Source organism: Amblyomma maculatum, chromosome 11 (assembly GCF_055883805.1).
Source record: "Amblyomma maculatum isolate TAMU_Amacu chromosome 11, ASM5588380v1, whole genome shotgun sequence".
NCBI classification, from domain to species: Eukaryota; Metazoa; Arthropoda; class Arachnida; order Ixodida; family Ixodidae; genus Amblyomma; species Amblyomma maculatum.
The window spans coordinates 118263601-118271176 of NC_139354.1; positions in this window are offsets into that span (position 1 = coordinate 118263601).

Genomic DNA, 7576 nt, shown 5'->3' on the forward strand with positions numbered 1-7576 from the left:
AAGGCTATACGGAGTAATTTCGATCACCTGGGGATCTTTACCGTGCACTGACATCGCACAGCACACGCACGCCTCTACGATTCGCCTCTATCAAAAGCCGCCGTCAACGGTCAAGAGGTGACTGGACTTCTCGGCTCACTCCTACTCTGTTCCAGCCTCCGCCTCATTTCTAAATGAATTAAAATCTCCCGAGCACCGTTGTCTCTAAAAATTAAAATAGTTCTACGGAAAAGGAAGGCGCAGTATCTGTCTCATTTTTATTGCGATAGCAATACTGCGCCAGCTTTTGAGCCGTCGCGTGGTCCCGGCGGAGGCCACGCTTGACCTTGAACAGCCAAGGAGGAGGAAGAGAAAAAGGAAGACTGGTACCTTACACTCTCGCGTCATAAAGGATAAGCTTAAGTGTCCCCAATAATGTAGCACCTTACACTAATATGGAGTGATAAGGGAATAATGTAGCAGGCAAAAAAAAGCTTCCGCCGTTGCTATCGCATTTCAACTTGGGTTAACCAGAGTTAAACCACAACTAATTGTTTTTCTGTACACACCTGAATCGCGCCGTAAATTAGAAAATGGCAGCTGCTTAGCTCGGATATGCCAGGATATACGCAGTGTTAGGATGCTACGTAACGGAGGCGCACAGTCATTTGATCATAGAAATTCTTCAAAACATTCAGCTGCCCTGTAGGCCTCCCAGAGGCTCAACGTTATTATTAACGGGTGACACCCTAATTATTAACGGGTGACACCCGTGCAACAGCAGGTGGGCTCTAGGTTAAAAAAAAACGTCCAGCCCAATTGGGGCTGGCCACATAAAACTGCTTTATATCTCACATGGGCCGTAATGGGGCTGGAAGGGTGAGGGCCCGCATGATACCAAATTGGTCCCTTGTGGGGAATTTGAAGGCACGTGCAACAGTAAGTGGGCTTTAGGTTCAAAACCAACACCCAGTCCAATTGGGGCTGCCCACTCAAAACCGCTGTAGGTCCCACATCGGCCGTAATGGGGCTAGAAGACGTGCGTGCAATTGCGTAATTATTGTTTCCAACCTTTATTTACATTAGATGTTGCCCTAAATTACTATTATAGATGATTTCTATAACAGTTGTTGCCGTGTTTAGTCGATTAGAAATTTACATGGCTTTAGTTCTCAGGCTCATGCAAATTGTGCTACAAATACTAAAACAAACTGATTGCTAACTGTTGCCTCTTATGTGGTTGCTTTGGACAGCCTGCAACTCGCAGCACAATATTACTGTTCAGAATACACATCTCCATAGCCTGAACAAGTTGAAGTCATTTCTGCTAGATGAATGTTATGAATTATTGTAAAATTTAATATTGTGGCTGTTTAGAAAGTGCAGACATGTATAAAATAATTACCTAATTATGTGCATAAATATTGATTGGGAAAACTTGGACTAGGGCTTTCCATCAATTTCCTACGTCGGACCCCTATGAGAATAATGTGGGCAAACCTAAGTGCGGCGCTATAGAACCCGCATTGGTCCTATGTCGTTATCTGAGGGGCTAACTGAAAAAAAAAAAAAAAAAATGTTCCTCCAAAGCGGCTGCCCAAATCGGTCCAAAGTAGGACCATCGCGGGGATTTGGCAGGATGTGCCCTTTTAACAATGCCGGAAAAATGTGGGCAGCCCCGCAAGGGCTGCCTGCTTCGGCCCCTAGTGGGGCCATTTTGGGCTTTGTCGACAGCCCCTTTCGGGACTACGTCGGCCCCTCTTGAAGCACCCACTTGAGCCCACCGGGGCTGTCCTGCATTGCCTACATCGGGCCCACCGGGGCCCACCCTTCAGAGCCCACTTTGTGCTACCTAGGTTGAGTTGCTTATGTGATTCTGGATATTTTCTTCTGCTAAGTCCGTATATAACTGCGTGATATCGCTTGTTTCCTGAGATGTACCCATCTTCGTGAAGATAGGCCGAAAATTCCGCCCTGGGGCGAGCTCGTGAGCTCCTTGGCTTTCTTGAATATTTTGGGTGCGTAAGCCCTCAAACCAAGATTGGACTCTCAGTATTACCATTCAACAGTATGGGTGCTGACACTGATGATACTCTGCCTAAATCAAAATATCGTATCGCTCCCTCGGAGACGCCAATGACCGTCTTTACGTAATTTTTGTGTAAGGCCGACTATCGCTGCTCAATCGCGAACAGTGGGAATCGTAGTATAAATCACCTTCATAAAATTTCCCCGCTTGGCCGCTAGGGGACGCTGCCCAAGCACAGCGGTGCCTGAAGACTGGCGTCACGGAAGAGTCACCCTCATACACAAGCGAGGAGGGGACGCGGCCAGTCTTCGATCGTACCGCCCAATCACTGTCACGAGTGTCATGTATCGGCTGTTCGTGCGTGTCATGAAGGAGTGGCTAAGTGGGTGGGCCGAGGCAGCCGGTATCCTCACCGAACTTCAGAACCGCTTCCGCCCGGGCCGCCGGTTGGACGATAACCTTTTCGTCCTCACTCAGTGTGCCGACATTGCTAGAAGGGAGGGGCGCTCTTTGCTGTGCTGCTTCCTTGACGTGGAGCAGGCATACGATAATGTTCCGCATGCTGCCCTGTTCAAACGCCTGTCGGAGCTGGGGATGCCCGAAGAGTTGCTGCGCACCATTCGTCGCCTCTACGACAAAAATGAAATCGTCGTGCACTTCGGCGACGCAGTATCGGCTCCCATCACCGTAGCAAAGGGCCTACGCCAAGGATGTCCCCTCTCCCCACTCCTATACATTTTGTATGCCACGAGCATTGAGCGGGCCCTGCTGCAGGCACACATTGGCTTCCGCTTGCCGTACTCGACCAGCGGCTGTGACGAGGACCACCGGTTGCCGGGCCTGGCATTCGCAGATGACCTGGTGCTAACGGCGGAATCACAGGCGGACATGCAAGCTCTGTTGGATGTCTGCTCCGCCGAAATCAAGCACCTCGGCCTGAGGTTCAGCAGCCGGAAGTCTGCCGTCGTTTGGCTGGCGGGAGGAGATGCGGAAGCTGCGGATCTCACACTGGGCGGAGAGAGTATCCCGGTGTGCAGGGCATTTAAATACCTTGGAGTATGGCTAAGCGCAGGAGCGGGCTTGTACGACCTCCACGAGGCGCACCTACGACAGGCCGCTCTTAAGGCGCAGTCCATACTTCGCCGCCGCTGCCTCTGGGGATACAACCGCTACATCATGGTCCGAGATCTGTGGAAGCTGGTGCATGTGTCGGGCCTTACATTCGCCAACGCGGTGGTGTGCCTCTCGGCGGCGACGCGGGACTGGTTGGAGCGGCGACAGCGAGATGTGGGCCGCATCGCGCTCGGATGCCATGGCCGGGTGGCGAACGAGGCCATTCAAGGCGACCTGGGGTGGTCGACCTTCAAAGCCCGGGAGGCCAAGAGCAAGTTGGTCTACCTTGGCCGCCTGCGGTTCCTGCCCCGAGGCAGGTGGGCCCGCCGTGTGTTTGAATACCTGGCAGCAACATGCGTCCGCACGGCATGGACACGTCGCCTCTACGCGATAGAAAAGGACTGCGGCATTTTTCGGGATCGAATTGTGGCCGACACCGTGACGAAGTGGACGGCTGAAGTGCGTGATCGTGTGCAGCACATTGAGCGGGAGGTGTGGGCTGAAAATATGGAGAAGAAGTCTACTCTCTTCTTCTACCACTGTCACAAGCTGCCTCACCTATTATACAGCGGAAGATGCGGGAGCTTATGGCTGGAATATAGAGCGAAATTCACGGGACTCCGTCGCTCCTCTGGACAAGATTCGACAAGCCGATGGGGCAGTGACCGCCTGTCCTTGACGCGGCTGCTGCGTAGTCGGCCGAGGGTATAAAATAACCGACAGCAGAACGCCCTCACCAGTGCGTTTGGGAAGATTCAAACTTCCGGCCACTCCGCGGTGCTCCGAAAGCGTATTGTGTTCTTCGGGCCCGCGATCGACGCATCGTCCTCTGCACCTGTACGGCCGCCGCTACCGAGCAACACAGCCTTCGACGCCTCAGTAAACAAGAAAGACGTGAGAATTTCGGACTGTTGTTCAATCGAACATTATTTTCGCTTTGTTAACTTTTGACCTGACTTAGTAGTATTTTACGCTGTGTTCTTATGTAACTTTTGCTCATACTTATAATATCTGAAATACCTGCTTTATTATCTTTATAGTCTTCATATTTTTATCACAGTGTTTTGTTCATTGTCGGGTTATTTTTTTTTCTCTTATCATTTATTTCTTCGTCTTTATCAATATCTTGTCGTGGCGTTGTATTCTCTTTCATTGTACTCTATTATTATCAGTGTAATTTTGGTCTGCTATTTATAAACCTTCAATTGTTTGTAAAAGAAAGTGACCTATTTGTACTTATTCCTCAATCACACACCGACACACGTGCTTCACGGGTTGACCGGCCTAACTTTTAAATGTGTTCACAACCCTCATAGAGGAACGACGGGAAATCGTAAAGGGGATCCCGCACCTCTTTTGACCGTAAAGGCGGGGGTTTGTGACATAATTGGCGTCCGACGACAGGACTGGTCAACCAAGTGTCGGTGAGGGAGAGAGGAGTAGGTGCAATTTTTTTAGTGTTGTATCCTAGCACTGCATAACGCTTTCCACCTAACATGGCTGATGCAGAGTTAGAACGGCTTGTTGAGTATGGCCGAACTTTTGGCTTTGAGGGTCAAGAGCTGCTCAAATGGGTAGATCAGGAGCGAGCTCGTCGCAGAGAAGAACGCAATGAGGAACGTACGCGGCGGAAAGAGGAGGCAGAACTAGAATCTAAACTCCGGATGGCGGAGATGGAGAAAGAAAAGGAGTTACGGATGGCGGAGATGGAAAAAGAAAAGGAGTTACTGATACTCCGACGAGACCTACCTAATAATCCGGCAACTGACGCTAACAGCACCGGAGAGACAAGGTCAGAAACGGGGGAGAGTCAAGCTGCTCGGCCCGAACGCATAAGCCCGCACAAGCTGATGCCGGTGTTTAATGAGGGCAGGGACGACCTTGACGCTTACCTCATGCGTTTTGAGCGCGTCGCTGAGAGTCAGAATTGGCCTCGCGACCAGTGGGCTACAGCCCTTAGTCTATGTTTAAGCGGCGAAGCGCTCAGCGTTTTTAGTCGCATGTCTGCGTCCGAGTGCTTGGACTACAACAAGCTCCGGCAGGCACTCATGATTCGCTTCCGTATGACAGAGGAAGGGTTCAGAGAAAAATTCAGGTCTGCTAGTCCCCGTAACGAGGAAACGTGTTCACAGTTCGTGACGCGTCTTCAGAACTTCCTAGACAGATGGATAGAGCTGTCGGACACAAAGAAAGAGTACGCAGATCTCTTTGACCTGATTCTAAAGGAACAGTTCCTTTCTAACTGCGCCACTCCGCTACAAATGTTTTTGAAAGAAAAGAAGGACACATCCTTCTCTGAAACAGTAGCAAGGGCAGAAAAGTATGTGGAGGCCCATGGCTGGTCAAACTTCGGAAAGCGAAGCACCCCGAAGAATAAGGCAGAAAACGCCGTCTCCAAGACGACCGAGAGAAGGGAAAATTTGCTTCAATCATCGGATGCGAAGAGCAGCGATGAAAATAAATGTTTTATTTGTTCACACACGGGACACCGCCCCGAAAATTGCCGGGCCGCCCCATCCGACGGATCGGGACCGCCCAAGAAATGCCACAAATGCGGAAAACCAGGTCATCCAAGCTGGAGATGCTGGGCAAATGGGGCCCCGAAACAGAGAGAAGAAAATCGGGAGTCCGCTGCAGTATGTGTTGAGAACGGATACCTCGAACTTAAGGATGGAGGGAAGATCCCCGTCATCAACGCTGGGTTCACCAGTAAAGAATGCGCCGTCAGGGAATGCTTACCTGTCGTAGCCGGCATGATCGGAGGCCAGACAGTCCGAGTCCTGAGAGACACAGGCTGCAACACGGTGGTGGTAAGAAAGGACTTAGTACGGAAAGAAGATATCACCGATACGAAGTCTCCAGTTTACCTACTTGACCGCTCAGTCCTAATGCTCCCAGAAGCTTGGGTCGATGTCGACACCCCGTACTTTCAGGGACGACTTCTCGCTAAGTGTATGGAGAATCCCTTGTACGATTTGGTGCTGGGAAATGTGGAAGGTGCTAGGCTAGCAGACGACCCCGATCCGAACTGGCACAAGACAACAGAAAGCGAGACTACGAAGTCCACAGCAGTAAAAGTTGAAGAGCTAGCGCCTGACACCGAGAGCCCCGCACCCATTTCGGATGCCGTTGAAGTTTGTCCGGTAGTGACTAGAGCGCAGGCGTGCAGGGATAAAACGCTGAAGAAGCTTAAAGTCCTGCAAGGCCTCCCTAGTGTATGCCGCGAAGAGTTGGTTCAAGAGCAAGAGAATGACGCGACCCTACGCTCGTGTTTCGATCGCGTAGGCCCGCCGCAAGCGAAGAAAGGAAAGGGTAGCCACCAGTTTTTCATTGCTAACGGCGTCCTTCAAAGGAAATACGTCGCCGAGTCGGGCGGGGAGTACACTCAAGTTGTTGTGCCCCAAAAGTACAGATCAGCTATTCTCAAGCTGGCACATGATGGGTTGATGGGAGGCCACCAAGGCGCGAAGAAAACCCTACTGAAGCTTCAGACAGAATTCTTCTGGCCAGCAATGCAGGCTGACGCTAAGCGGTTCGTTGCCTCTTGCGATCTGTGCCAACGCACAACTCCGAAGGGTCACACCACACGAGCGCCTTTGGTTCGAGTGCCCGTCATTGAGACACCGTTTCAGAGGGTGGCGATCGACATCGTTGGTCCACTTAACCCGAAGTCCGCTCAAGGCAATCGGTACATCCTGACCATGGTGGACTATGCCACTCGGTACCCTGATGCAGTCGCACTTCCTAGCGTCGAGACCGAAAGGGTAGCCGAAGCACTTGTCGAGATGTTTTCCCGTGTAGGAGTGCCCAGAGAGGTCCTCAGTGACAGGGGCACGAATTTTACGTCCGAAGTAATGAAGGAGGTTAGCCGTCTGTTGTCAGTAAAACAGCTGCATACCTCTCCCTACCACCCGATAGCGAACGGCCTAGTCGAACGGTTTAACGGCACGCTTAAACAAATGCTCAAGCGCATGTGTCAAGAGAGACCAACCGATTGGGATCGCTACCTGGCTCCACTTTTGTTTGCATACAGGGAAGTGCCCCAAGAAAGCCTCGGCTTTTCCCCATTCGAACTGTTATATGGGCGAAATGTGCGTGGACCCCTGGCTGTACTTAGAGAGCTTTGGACGAATGCAACCATCCCTAACGAGTTGCGAACGACGTACGAGTATGTGCTTGCTCTACGGGACAGACTGGAAAATACCTGTAAACTTGCCCACGAAGAGCTAGAGCGCGCAGGAGAGCGTTACAGCCGCTACTACAACATCAAGAGCCGCAAACGCTCACTCAAACCGGGAGAGAAGGTTCTTATTCTTCTTCCCACAGAGCACAATAAGCTGCTCATGCAATGGAAGGGTCCCTTTTCGGTCATCAGCCGCAAGGGCGATGTCGACTATGAAGTGGATTTGGGCCATGCCACAAAAATATTCCACATCAATATGCTGAAGAGATACC